Source organism: Chaetodon trifascialis, chromosome 19 (assembly GCF_039877785.1).
Source record: "Chaetodon trifascialis isolate fChaTrf1 chromosome 19, fChaTrf1.hap1, whole genome shotgun sequence".
Classification (NCBI taxonomy): domain Eukaryota; kingdom Metazoa; phylum Chordata; class Actinopteri; order Chaetodontiformes; family Chaetodontidae; genus Chaetodon; species Chaetodon trifascialis.
Window position 1 is genome coordinate 16478736 of NC_092074.1, and position 14036 is coordinate 16492771.

General features: G+C 42.5%; 1 protein-coding gene across 1 annotated transcript in view; it reads right to left on the minus strand.

Annotated features, from left to right (window-relative positions):
- Window positions 1-2165: 2165 nt before the first annotated feature.
- LOC139347511 (mitotic deacetylase-associated SANT domain protein-like) overlaps window positions 2166-14036 on the minus strand; it is a 340723-nt gene continuing 328852 nt past the window's right edge. The window contains exon 14 of the transcript XR_011603338.1: window positions 2166-2177. The gene's annotated coding sequence lies outside the window, so the exon portion shown is untranslated. The remainder of the gene's footprint in view (window positions 2178-14036) is intronic.

The following is a 14036-nucleotide window of genomic DNA, read 5'->3' on the forward strand; positions in this document are numbered from 1 at the left end:
CGATATCTGGTGCAGATCGGTTCTGTTCTCTAAACAAGGATGTTACAGTAAGGTGGTGCTTTACGCACATCGAACACTGACCAGGTGCCTGATACAAACAGTGGCACGATAAAAAAAAAAAAGAATAAAAGGTAAATGCACTGGGTTGATGTTCCTTTGGTGGCTCATTCAACACAACTTGTGTTTGTCAGCTTTTGTATCATACCATTCTCTTTTCTTTATCATCAGAGGATGATATGAACTAGTGTTCAAGAACTGACGTCTGGTATGCCACTTCACAGGGCGGAGGTTTGCCCCATTGCATAGGAATATAGTGTTATTTTAATGGCGGCAAACTGAATTTTCCTCTCTGCAAAGGCGACCCAAGTCTTGAGTCTGGTTAAAGATCAAGCCAATGTTTCTGTTCCAAACGTCTCACGCACCGTTGGCCGTGTGAGTTAATCTGTCCTGGACACTGTTGCCAAAGGCAGTAAGAAAATGTGTTGTTCCATTGCCCCTTCACCTGAAAACAGAGCATAATGTTTGACACATAAGGTGCAACATGGGAAAGGCGAGCGTTTCACTATTGTAAGATGTCAGTGTTTCCTGGTATTTATTTGTCAGTGGGCTGTTTTCTGTATATGTCATTTTTTTTTTTTTCTGTCCAAGTAGAATCTTTATTGGTCGCATAAAATTAGTTTTGGTGTTTGGATTACGCCAACATTAGATGAAAAGATTTAAGGAAGTGGAAAAACTACGAAAAAATGCTTCTGATATGTAAAAGTGTAAAATATGCGGGTCAGTTTGAAACTGTTTTGATGTGTATGTGAAATGCCGTCACTTAGAGCACAAACAGAGATTGCAAAACCAACTCATTTGTAATCTCATGCTCTCTAAATACAGGCATTGTATGTATCGTTTTACAGCTGCGGCTGCAACGGTATTGTTTACATATCAGAGTATAATTTTTCATGTTTTTACTTCACTTAACCGTTACCCAAATTATTAGCATATGTATAGTATGCTTTTAAAACCTTAAATCCTGCTGCACACGCAGCTGTTCTCAAAGAAAACCATTCGTTTCTGTCTTTGTTTTATTGTCGACAGCCAAAAGGGTTAAAATAATTGATAGAAACTTATCTAAAAATATGTCCAATGTCTTTTGTTTCTTATTTAATTTATGATGTAAATATCATCACACAATGAACTTTTGGACAAGAAGTGACAAGATTATTTATTAATTGGTTTTAAAAAGTCTCTTAAATCTGAATACAGTTGCAAACAAATAACTTTTGTCTCTGGTGATTATTGTTGTATAGCTGTTATCTGTCAAAGCTGCTTTGAATTAATACACCGACATAATGTTGCTGCCTCAGGAAAACATATTGTAGATTTGCGTAGCTGCATGCATTGAGAGCAATCAAGACGGCTTTGTACAAGGCATTTTGAGATGTACAAATATAGATATAAATATAGATAAGCATATACACATAGATACTAAGTTAATTGGTTAGTTTTCATCTCTGTGTAATGCCAAACATTTGGATCATCTCACACAAGATCACAAGATACTCAGCTAGTTTTCAAAAAATATAAACTTAGATATAACTATAGATATATATAATATTAAGGTTTTTTTAAAAAAAATGCGCCTGAAACCTTACAAGACAGGTCTGGTGTCATACTTTATTTTTTTTCATATTGTCAAGAAAATCCTATGAAAAACAAATAACATGAAGATAAGGTAAATCTTAAACAGTCGTTGGACAACAAAAAATCTCTGTTGCACAGACAATCATCAGGCTTTACATACGGACTTTAGTTGTTGATGAATTCATTGTCGGTCTTCTCATGGGATTTTTTGACAACAGCTAAAATTGCTGAAATCAAAAGCCTCACTTTTTTTTTTTACTCTTTTAGGTGTGCCCTACAAGCGAATTGAATGAGGACATTATGACAAACATCTAGTACAAAGACCTCATACGAGTCATTACAACAGCAAATTGCTAGTATGACTACCGAGCTGTCACGTTTTAAATACGCTTGCAGCGGCACGTTTCTGCTGTTTGGAGCAGTTGAACTTGCGCGTTTAGCCGCACTGACCTCTGCTCAGAGGCAATTTCTCTGCCATGTATTTTAATTTATGCAAGTTATTCACATGTAGCTGGAGAGCTGGCTTGCCTGCATGGCTGTCTGAGCTGAGAGGGACCTGGACTCAGTCTGGGCCTGGATGCAGAGCTCCCATCAGTCACCGCTGACATGACCATGTGATGGTCTGCCAGATATCACTGCTGCTGTCATTCCAGGAGGTAGAACTACTACACTGTTCTGCTGTTGACATCACTGACGTTTAGGAAGGGTGTGTGTGTGTGAGGGAGTGTGTGTTTATTGCTGAGATATTTCAATAATAAGAGACCTTTTTTTTTTTCGTCTAAACACTGGGGCCTTTGCCTGATGTGCCCTGAAGGCTTTCACATGTAGAGTCGGCTACAAATGCGGTCTAACACTGGGCCTTTTGCCCAGACTTTACACACTTGCATACACCTCCCCACTCTCCTTACCCCTCCACCCAACATCCTCTCTGCCCCACCTCATTCCCATAGAAAGAAACAAGCGATTATAGAGCCTCAAAGAGGAAAATGAACAGTTTTATCACAGACTTTGAGAAAACAGAAAGAGAAGCAGAGCTGGAGGGAGCACTCAGATCCTTTACTTAAGTAAAAGTAGCAACACCACAATATAAAACAACCACATTACAGTAAAAGTCCTGCACTGAAAATGTTACTTCAGTAAAGTACATAGGTATCTGTAAGATATACATTAAGTGTGTAAAATAAAAGTAGCCTCCTCATTATTCATTACTTCATAAAGTTATATTATTATATGATTATCGATTAAATAACATGTAGCTGGTCAAGGTGGAGCTAATTTAAACTACCTTACATACTGCTATACTTTATAAGGTGAGGATATGTTTTGTCCGCTAAATTGGTTCCAACCTTTATAAAAGCTTAGTAATTGATGGTTTTATCAATGATAAATAAATAATTTACAAATGCTATTACAGATCAGCTAAGCCAAGAATTAGATAATTGTTTGGGTTGCCAGGTTGTGGAAAATGTAGTGGTACCTATAGCTGTCAGACAAATATAGTGGAGTAAATATATTACTGTATTAGTACAATATTTCCTCATGAAATGTGCTGAAGTACAAGCAGAAAGTATCATAAAATTGAAATATACAAGTAGTTCAAAACTGTAAATTCTATCACTGCCAACAGGAGAAGCCTTTCTCAGACTACAACTGAGGCATCTTTAAATGTCTTCGAAGTTTACTGCAGATGTTGGGGTGAGAATAAAATTAATGAGGAGTAAAGCAAAGGCTCTTATGATGTCATTGCAAGAACAGATGTGCTACATGATAATGATTTCCTTACTCGCAGGAACCCCTGATAATGAACCACACTGCTACAAAATAAAAGCATTTGCAGTTAATTTAACTACGATGCTACTGCAAATAGAAAGCATGAGTGAATCAGCTTTGTTTACACCATAAGGCATTAGCAGTTAGAGGAGATGAAGAAGCTGGCTGTGTCATGCAGTTGGCTCCACATGGAGGTAAACTATAGAACCACGGGAGCCTGATAGCAGGGTTTCACAACTGCAGTGAGGGAGAAATGGATCCTAACCTGCAAACGACCATAATATGAGGGTGCAGGTGGTGCGGCTCAGAATAGCCCCTGAACGTCTACTTGATTGATTTCAGGCCCAGGATTTGAGGCACAATTGCATATTCATACAACAATTAAAGTGTTCCCCCACTAGTGCCTCCATAATTCAACCTGGCGCTCAGTGAAGAGCCATCCTTCTGAAGCAGCTTCAGACCAGCGCAGGGGAAAACGCTTCAACATGTTTTGTGTACTTTATGACCTCTTTGAGTGCTAACGGATATCTTATAATTGTTTAATTCCTGAAACTTTTTTTTTTTTTCATCTTGGAAATTGCTCTTATCTTCTAGATATCTTGCCTCGAAAGGCAGCTGCACAGTGCGAAACCATGCAACCGTTCGACTGTGCAGCAATAAAATCCTGCACGTCTGCTGGTGAGTCACCTGCAAATGAGAGTGAGCCAAGGGCGAAACAGCGCAGGACCTGGGAAAATCATTGAACCAGAGCATTTAGTGACACCTCTGCAGCAGAGCTCATTGCACCAGCACACATTTAGATGTTCTGATCGGGTGGACCAGGATATTGAGGTCAACCGGTCGATCTGATTGGCTGAGCCAGGAGACTGAGGCCGTTCTGCAAAGCGGAGAGGAAATAAGGTTTCTCCTTGTGTCACGGCACCAGAGTTGGGAATGCTGATTAGAAAATAAACTGCTAATTACCGACAGTGTAAAAATCAGCAATGCGCTTTGATACATAATATTATGTCTTTATTGTCGGTATTTGATTACTCTCTATTCAAATTTTCACCAGTTTGAATAAACAATTTCTGCAAAAGTTTAACAAATCCCATGAAAAGGTGATACTTTCTGACTCACTCAGCTTGTCTGCCTACAGAAATCTTTAAAAACAGGCCATTAATGCTTATTTTTATCTTTAAAAGGGGCTCGATAATATTCTTAAACAGCTGAGCATTGTAGTTCAGTAACGCCACTGGAGCCGATGCAAATAGCACATTTGTTGGGGAGTATTTTCAGCTGCACATTTGGTGCAGAGCGTATTTACGGCAGCAGGAGGGTGTATTCTGGATTAAAATAAAAGCAGGGCCAAGATTCATCGTAAGGAACACGTCACCCAGCGCAGCAGCTCATTGGTGTGTTTAGGACAACATTAAATAAGCACAGAGGAAAAAGTTCTATCAGGCTTTGGCTGCGAACACTTGTTAGTGGGATCACTTCATTGTTGGTTTTGGTCTTTTCATGGATGTGTTGACAATAATAATAATGACTGGACTTATCCTCTAAGTAATATTATAAACACAAAGTCTATTTTAAGCAGAAAACAATGATGTCAGGGTTTATAATCTCACACTCAAACTGAGTTTTGTTCTTTCAAGCATTCATTATTACCTGTTTTCTGTTATCTAATTAACCAACTAAAGTTACTAGTTTTGATATTTTGATTGGTGTAATTTACTTCTTACAATCGAGATCTCTCCCAAATATATGACAAAACAACAGTTCTACTGCAGTGGATGTTTCAGGAAAAGATAAACGCTATGTCTCCCAAGTATGATGATTGATTTTAGATGTTAGAAAATTATGCAAAAGGCTTGGACCAGATGAATCTGCAGCATTCAGGGTTGTCAGGACACTCCTGAAAGTATTAAAACTACAAAGCCCTTGAATTGCAGTTGTTTTTAAGTGATTTTGTTGGGATGTTGCCTCCTCCAAAAGGATGAATTTTGTTTTTAAATCATACCAAGAGCATGAAAATTTTTACAAAAGGGCAACAAAACCACCTTCATTTAAAACTCACTAATCCCTCAGCAGTAAGGCTATTAAAAAAGACTACAAGTACAATATCCTAAGCTCTGTCTCCCTCTCTCTCATACATACACACACACACACACACACACACACACACACACACACACACACACACACACACACACACACACACACACACACACACACACACACACACACACACACACCCCACCAAGGCTCAGACGGTGTGAATCTAATGCCCTCCAATCCTGTGAATCCCTTTGTTCCTGATTTCACGCTTGATTTGCCCACAGCTTGAGTCTGGCTGGTATCAGCGCTCTTCTCACTGCTTTCACTCCTGCCAAATCCAGAGCCGCACAGGATCCATGTCTCCTCTCTCTCCCTCGTCTGCCATTGTTCCTTCCAACATCTCTGCGAAACGCTCCCCATCTTGTGCCAGGGACTTGTGTTTGTTTGTTTGCAACTTGGCCCGTCTTACTGTAAACACCTCAGCGTTCTGCCAACATGGGATCACAGCGAATTCTGATACTGTCATTCTGGATTTCACGTGATTCATTATATTGTCTTAAATGGTTTCATTAGGGAGATATGTAAGGGTAATAAGTCGCTGGAAACATGTCTTAATCAAATGATTTCCTGTGGAGATGCAAGAATAATCCCCTCGAGCATTGGCAGCCATGCTGCATGCACACTACAGATCGTCCACAAATCTTAAGATTGATTCAACACCTCCTCATGAGAGGCCTTTCAACCGTTCTGTTTTGAAATCTTCTGCTTCTAAAGTGGCACATCAGCCGGGCTCTTCCACTCCTACGATCCCCTCCAGCACTCGTAGCGAGCAGATATTGTGACAGCTGCGTGAGGGGGGCAAGAGGGAGAGCGCAGGAGACAGACGAGGAGAAAGAAGGAGAAAGGAAAGAGCGAGGAGCGAGTCCCTTGAGAGAGGGTGCCGGTGCTCCACAGCTCCAAGTCACTGCCTGCATGCCAATGAGGAGATTCCCCTGCAGCAGCAGCGGCGGCAGCGGCGGCGGTGGTGGAGCAGAGCAGCAGGAGGGGTCGGTGCTGACACTGTACCGCTATAGTCCTTGATATTCACATTACACACTCCTCACAAAGAGCTGAACACCAGATGGATTTTCGAAGCTGAACGTTGATCAAATCCAAGTTACTGTAAACATGCTGGTGATAATTATCTGTGTTACACCAATAATCCAGATGATCTGATGACTTCAGCATGAAGGAAAAATCTATTATGGTCTTATGTTATTATATATCATCAATCAATTTCTGTCCAGTGTATTTCACAAATTGTTTTGTGTCCTGCTGCAATTTGCTTTGTATCCACTTTCCTCGTCTGTTTCTACTTCGCTCCGTCATTTCCTAATGTTCCAAAATGCCTCTTGAAAACCGCTTCAGAAAGGGACTGAACTTCCAGCTTCCCATGGATTTGCCAACAAGAAATGATGGCCAGTAGAGAAAGTATTTGCAAAACCCAAATCAAAATCAGAACGCTCTTTAGCTAGCACACAAATAGAAATGCTCAGATATTTTGGCCAAGGCTTCTCCAGTATGCAATCAAACAAAAGCAAGAGAGCGAAGCAGGCCTTTTTCGACATGAAGCAAACTATGACTGCGCTGAATTCTGCTCTGCTTTATGATTCTGCTGGTGAAAAAATGTTCCCTTATGATTACCACTGAAAGCGTTGACTGGAAAGGTGCCTTTTCTCTTCTTTGCTGTGCAACACTGACACCAGAGCCTGCTGTCTTCTGCGGAATGAGCCATTTTCTGCTTTAAACTCAATTACAGCTGCCTCGCTGTGATGCCATGTTGTTATAAGTTTGGCCGCTTATGTGCGAGGCCGAGCGCGCTACCTCGACAAACAACTCAGCTGACACAGACCTGCAGATCCCACAGCATGCAAGTTTACTAAAAAGCACATTTTATGTTTAAAGCCGATTTAGCTTCATCATTTCTCTCCAACAGTACAAGTTACATCTGTGGTCCTGGCGCTAACAGTCGCAGTCAGTACGAGCAGTAGCCGTGTGTAACCACCTCCTCTCTGTTCCCCCCTTGAGGAGAATTAATAACTAATTATGTCAGGTCACTCGTCCAGATGGTCCTATCAGATGGGCCCGCTGTCTGAAGCTCACCTCCAACAAGCACCTCTGACCCTGGCGGCCACGTCACCCCTGGCAACATGGAGTCTGAGGCCCATGCCGCTGGGAGGATGCAATCAGGGGGTACGTGAGGGTTTGGGGTGCACATAAAGAAGCGGGGAGGGGGGTACGAGCTGGGCGTGTCTGATCAGTGTTGGATGGCTGCCTTTAAAGCTCCATGAATACAAGGCTCCCTGCCGGGGCCCTGATCTCCACGGTCATGATTCTGTTATTACACGGCATGTTCCCGTGATGGGCAGATGGCTCGGAGCATCGGCACATGCATTCACACGCATTCAACACACGCCGGGCCCGTCGCATCAATGGACACAACCTGATACTCCCCTTTCTTGTCTCATTAGGAAGCTATAGAAACATAAGAACATAATAGGGAGGAATTAAGTGCCCGTGTGGATGTCAAAGGGGGACATGGCAGAAGATTGGGACGAGGGCTAACAAGCGCATGGCGCTCTCCCTCAGCTTTGTGCGGTGATTAGCGCTTTCTACAGGGCTGACGGGTAAAAGACAAGCCCTCTGGGACGGAGCAGCTTTTAAACGGACACTTAAACAGCCAGGAAGCTGACAGCAGCGAGAAACAGGCATCAAAGCTCCTGGCTGTGCATGTCATGTGAAAGAAGACGAGGGTTTAACATATAGATACAGATAACTTAGACATGTCTGATGTCACACGGTGCATTTAATGTCCTGTGTCAGTGTTATGGTGTTGGGCATAGAGGAGAAAGATCTGTTTGGCTCCAAATAAGCAGCTTAATTCTCTTTCAGAGGCAACGTTTCGAATCTACAAGATCATCCGCGGAAAACTTGTAGACTGTGTTTGTCTTATATATGAGCAACACAAAAAAATCTATCAGCGCAGGGCACAAAGGAGACAGGTCTGCACACTGTATCACTAAATCATGATATTAAATTAAAATATAACAATTCAATTCAAAATACAACATTCAAAACAGAGCAAGAAATTTGAGAATCAAACTGAAAACTGCACACTGCAGAAATAAATAAGCATATTTTTTGGGAGGGGAACAAACACATAACTAGCTAAATAAATAACTAATAAACTAATACAAATCATACAAATACATTTTAAATCGTAAATGAGTTTTACTTAAACCGCTTCAGCCAAACGTGGCGTCCACTTTTTCTTTCCTTCCCTGTTTAAAAATATCTCTCCTCGTTATGTCCTGTAATAGCTCTTTTACAATTTGTCACATAAAAGCCTCCTAAACTCTTGAGCAAACAGGAACTTTACCAAAGCTCCCCTGTGCGAGTCTCCAGGACCAGATGATGCCTCTGCCTCGTATTTGAGCAGGAGACTCGGGACAAAGCAGCTAAGCAGAAACCAAACAGAGACACCTTCAGAAGGATTTAAGGCCTTAAACCACATCTCATTCATTTGACTTTCTCTCTCCTGATGGAGAAAAATGGTGGACAAAGAATAGAAAACTCCTTACACACCATGAGCGTGTATCAACATCACAATATTGACATCAGTGAGCTTTTAAATGCAAGAAATAAGGAAAGGCAGAAAAGAGATTGGTGGCCGTCACTCACTCAATTATAGTAAATGGCCCTACACGTGTTGATAAACACAGATAATTAGTTGTGAAAAGGATCATCATTATCATTACATCATTACTTTCTGGCATTCTGGCACTAAGTGTCTAACAAGATTAGCCTGCCAGTCACGTTTCTCCTCTCAGGCGAGCAGACAATGGACAACTTATCCAGCTGGCTGCTTTTTGCTGTTGGTCCTTTATGGAAATTTTGGAAAAACTGACAAATCAAGTGTTGCTTTATGCGTCGACAAAATCATCCTATTTCTTCCGCTAAAATAAACTGGAAACAGTGTCAGAGTTGATGATTTGGAGATAGACTGTATTCACAGGCTTGCAGCAAAATTGTATTTAAAAAAGAAATATCCACATTTCAAGTATTTGAAGCTATGATTCATAGTGCACAAGAAAAAAAAAAAAACACAATTGAGTTTTGTTGTTTTTCATCTTTCACTCATAGAAAACTTGATGATCATGAACATCAGGAGCACAATCATCCGAACTGCTGGTGTTGCGAAACATCTGGTGGCAATTCTCCCCCACAAATATTGAGAGGAAATCGTTTATATATCCATCACGCAAAAAGCAGTGCCCTAAAAGCAGCATTTATCACACACTGCTCATTCTGACAATGTGACAAACACATAAAAACACCATTAAGAAATAAGATTGCTGAGGTTGTGAGCTGCGTATTCTTCACAGCCATTATTCTCGCAGGCTCCACACATGCTGCTGCAGCGAACCCAGCGTCAGAGCGGAGCCCTGTCACTGCGTTACAGCAGGAATCTGATGATGGCCTCTTCTAAGCAAGCTATCACGCACCATCTGGTAGTACTATTCTTCAGCTGTTTGAAGAATCAAGAAAATCAACCCATCATCTACCCCGACACTACCCCCCGCACTCATGTGCACGCACACACACACATACACACCCAGTGATGTGTACACATGTGAAATGCACCTGCACACGCCACGTACGTACACATGCATAATTTCATCCGCACGACACTTCATTTAAGACGCACGCTTTTCTCCTGTCCACCAGCTCTCTAAGGCCTCCTATTAGCCAGTGCTCTGTAATCACTCGTGATATATTAGTACAATGCATTGATTACCCCATAATCCAATCACTCGCCTGTTATTGATCTTTTATAGAGCGCCCCCCCAGACAATAAAACTGCAGCCACAGACTGTGGGTCAATAGGCACGCAGGGAGAGGAGTCTCCTTGCAGCTAATTGGCTTATGAAATAATACAAACATTTTGCTTTCCCCACACCAGCAGAAATCAATGCAGAGCTTAGCCGGTGCATTCAAATCAATGGTCTCGAACCACATGTCGCACTTTATTCTGTGTCAGGATTGGATGCCTCCTTCATACCTGTCAAGCTTTAGCTCATTCTGTGCGGTTTCATCTGTTTGCTTCAGCTCTCTGTCTTGCTAACTTGTGCTCTCATCTGCTCCCTCTCATTCCTTCTTTTTTTCCATGATCTGCCACTCCATCTTTCTCCCACTTGGTCTTCTCTCCTCTTTACCCCGACCCCCTCTTTCTGTCCAGCCTTCGACTGATGTTGGGTTGCCAGATAAGTTTCTGCTTACAGGGAGACCACATCTGACACCCAGCTGTGTGGGTCATGGGCTGCAAGAGCAGCTGCTGGTCATAAATCACCCGAGCTGGAGGAGCTCTGGCAGTCTTTCTGTCAGCCGTGAAATAAAGACGTAGAGGTAGCGGGGGGTCAGAGGTAGCCAACCTGGGTAACAACAGGAGACCCAGCATCACCTCTGTAATACCGCACTGAACAGTCCTCTATTATAAAACTCTACTGTAAGACTGGGTGAAGTCATTGAGGGATATATGCAACCTGTGTGCCAGGGGATGCAAATGCAAAGTCAAGAGGTATGGTGTAATATGGTATGCAAGCAATTATGGTTGAACAGGCGATGCAGCTTGTGAGCTGTGAGGTCAGAGGACAGAAAACCCCTCGCTGAGTTACTGTAGCTGAAGAAATGCAAATAAATTCTGTCAACAGAAAGGGGAGGCCTTTGTTGCATGCTGCAGAGACACTTCACAAAACTGAAAGAAGCTCTTTTATTCAGGCTGAAGCAGAAAATAGTAAGAGAGTGTGCAAAGGTGGCTATTTGAAGTCGAATTTGGCCTGGATATACTGTTTTTCTTCAATAAAATGAAAAGATTGTTTTAAGTGTAATTTTGTTATAGTTGAGGACTTTTTCTTTTATTTCAACATATGGTCCATTTTTCAGAAAGCTTCTAATCAAAAATGTGTGAAACAAAGGAAGAATCCTTACAGATGGATGCCGATCAATATGTTAAGAGCCTAGAAAATATTTGGGATTCTGGTCATCAGGACATTGTGATGAGGCTTAAAATGTGTCTTTTAAGGTTGTATTGCTGTAATAATTATTTTCACTAATCTCCGTTGTAGTTGCAATGAAATATTTGCCTCTATTTCTCTGCTTAGTCACAACGCTTTGTTTTTTTCAAAGCTTAGGTGTGCAGATATTGCTTGAGTATGCAAGGTATGCAGCCAAAAAAAGTTTTGTTGATACTGCTAAACAGAATTCAAAATTAGGATTTGTTAGCATTCTGCTCCTACATCAGCATGAACTTGTTGCACGAGTCTTTCCGTCTCTTTGTAAGTGGAAATCCAGGATCTTAAGGGCATGGTTTGAAAAAATATGTTGCGACCAACTAGAACCCCATGAGCAATGACCCCAAAAATGCTGCTAATGACAGACCAGATTTCTGCCTTTTACCCCGAGCATGTGTGCGAAGGCAACACACATGCATCTGAGTGCATGTGTGTTGTCGGATGCGACCCCTGCGCACTCCCCTGCAGAAAGTGTAATTTGAGACCCGCCTTGTGTTCAAAGCCACCTCGCAGTGTTTACACTTCAGCCCACACAAGGCTGCATACTTCCACAGAGATTTGTATAATAAATTGGGTGTTATTTTACAAGACACCAAATCTCTCACAAGATAAAGAAAAAAAATGAGAAAAAGAAGCATGACGGCTTGGAGACAGAAGGGGGCTGGACAGCAGGGGAGGGGGCTGAGTGACGGAGGGGGGTGCATTGAAAGTCTTTCAGTGTTCTTCTTGGATCGGTCTAAAATCATCTTCTATACATTGCTGCACATTCACAGGATGAGCTAAACAACACAAAAAACAAAGAGTCTTACACAAAGTGTCTGTTTGTAGTTATTTCAGTGCAGATATTTCTTCATAATCATTCAGTGCTGACTGTGCTGTTGCTGTCACCTATGCACTCTTAGTTTCTTGAAATGTTCATCTCTTCAGACAGAAACATGATTGCCAGGAAAACTGCAGTCTGTAGGAAGTCGGTGGGGAAGAAAGGGCACGGAGAAAAGAGAGCAGATTATAAAAGGCTATAAGAGGGGAAAAGAATGACAAAAGAGAGAAAGGGAGGAGAGGACTTCTTTGCCCTTTGGTGTGAAGCGAGGGCCGATCGATAGCAGCGTAATGAGCCTGGTATTAGCTGGGGTGCAGAGAGACCAGAGCAGGGCAGAGGGAGGGCAGAGGGGGAAGGGGAGAGCCAGGATCTGATTCCCAACAGCAAACAACACCATTGCTGCAGACATCAGAACCAACACCTGAGTACACCTATTAAAGCCAGATGACCCTTTGCCCGGCTAATGACGAATCCACCCTAATGCAAACTTCTCACAGGCACATGCACTCTCACACACTTTTACTCAGCGTGCTGGCTGGTTTTGTACCTGTCACAGAGTTGTTCTATCTCTGCCAAGCTGCTACTGAAGCCAAACGCATTAGCAAAAGAGGGCTAATGGAGAAAAAACCGAGCCTAATCCTGACTAAGAAGAGGACATCACCTCTCTTTTTTGGTACAGATTACCCAACAATGGCTTCTGCCACTCTCTTAAACCCACTACACATTGGCAGTTTGATTAGAAAGATGGAGATGCAGGGATTGTCTTTCTTTGAAAGAGACAAGTGAGAGAGAGTGAGAAGGGGGACCAGCCGGGGGAAGTGGGGGATAACCATCAGGTACACTCAAAGCCAATCTGTTGCCTCGTCAATAGGCTCATTCTGCTGGAGTGCCATGTGCAAAGCGCCGGGCTCGCCCCCAGTCTTAGCCGTCAGACCAGCCATCCAGGCAGGCACAAGCCGGGGGGACGGTGGGAGAGGGCCACGCCTGGGTCCTCTCAAAGGAGGGATCAAAGCTGGGGATAGAGGGATGGGCCCCCTCTCTTTGTGCTCTCGTGTCTCCCAAAACAAACGCATCCTCCTGTCCGATGGAAGCCACATGGAGGTGGTCCGGCCTGGGGAACAGATGGTGCAGGGGACTGCCACTGGGAGACACCTGCACCGTGCAAAAGGAAGTGCCGCGCTCAACACATCCGCGTGTCTGGTCTCTGAATGACAAACATTTGGTCTTACTTTTAATGCAGTATATGATCACATGTGCATGTCAGCATGTCACTGTGCTGAAATTGCACAGTGACATGCTGTGAAGTGCTGAAAACGTTGCTTTCTGTTTAATCTTGTGGCTTTATATCTGGTTTTAAGTGCCACCATTCATCTCAGTTATAAGTCAAAATAAAATCACTGCAGAGCATTTAAAGGATCAGTCCTGTGATATTCAATATTTTCCTTATAGTAGACAAATCCCCTGAAAAGAACAACAATGAACAGGCTCTTTAGTTTCTGAGTCAATCCCTCCACACTGTCCTGCTGCCATAAATATTCACCAGAGCACCAAATGTGAATTAATCCACAGCTGAAAAGAGTCCCTCACAAATGCACTATTTACTCTTGTTTGGGCAAGGTTTGCTAAAAATGACCCTGCTGTTTTAGGAAACTCCTGAGCTTCTT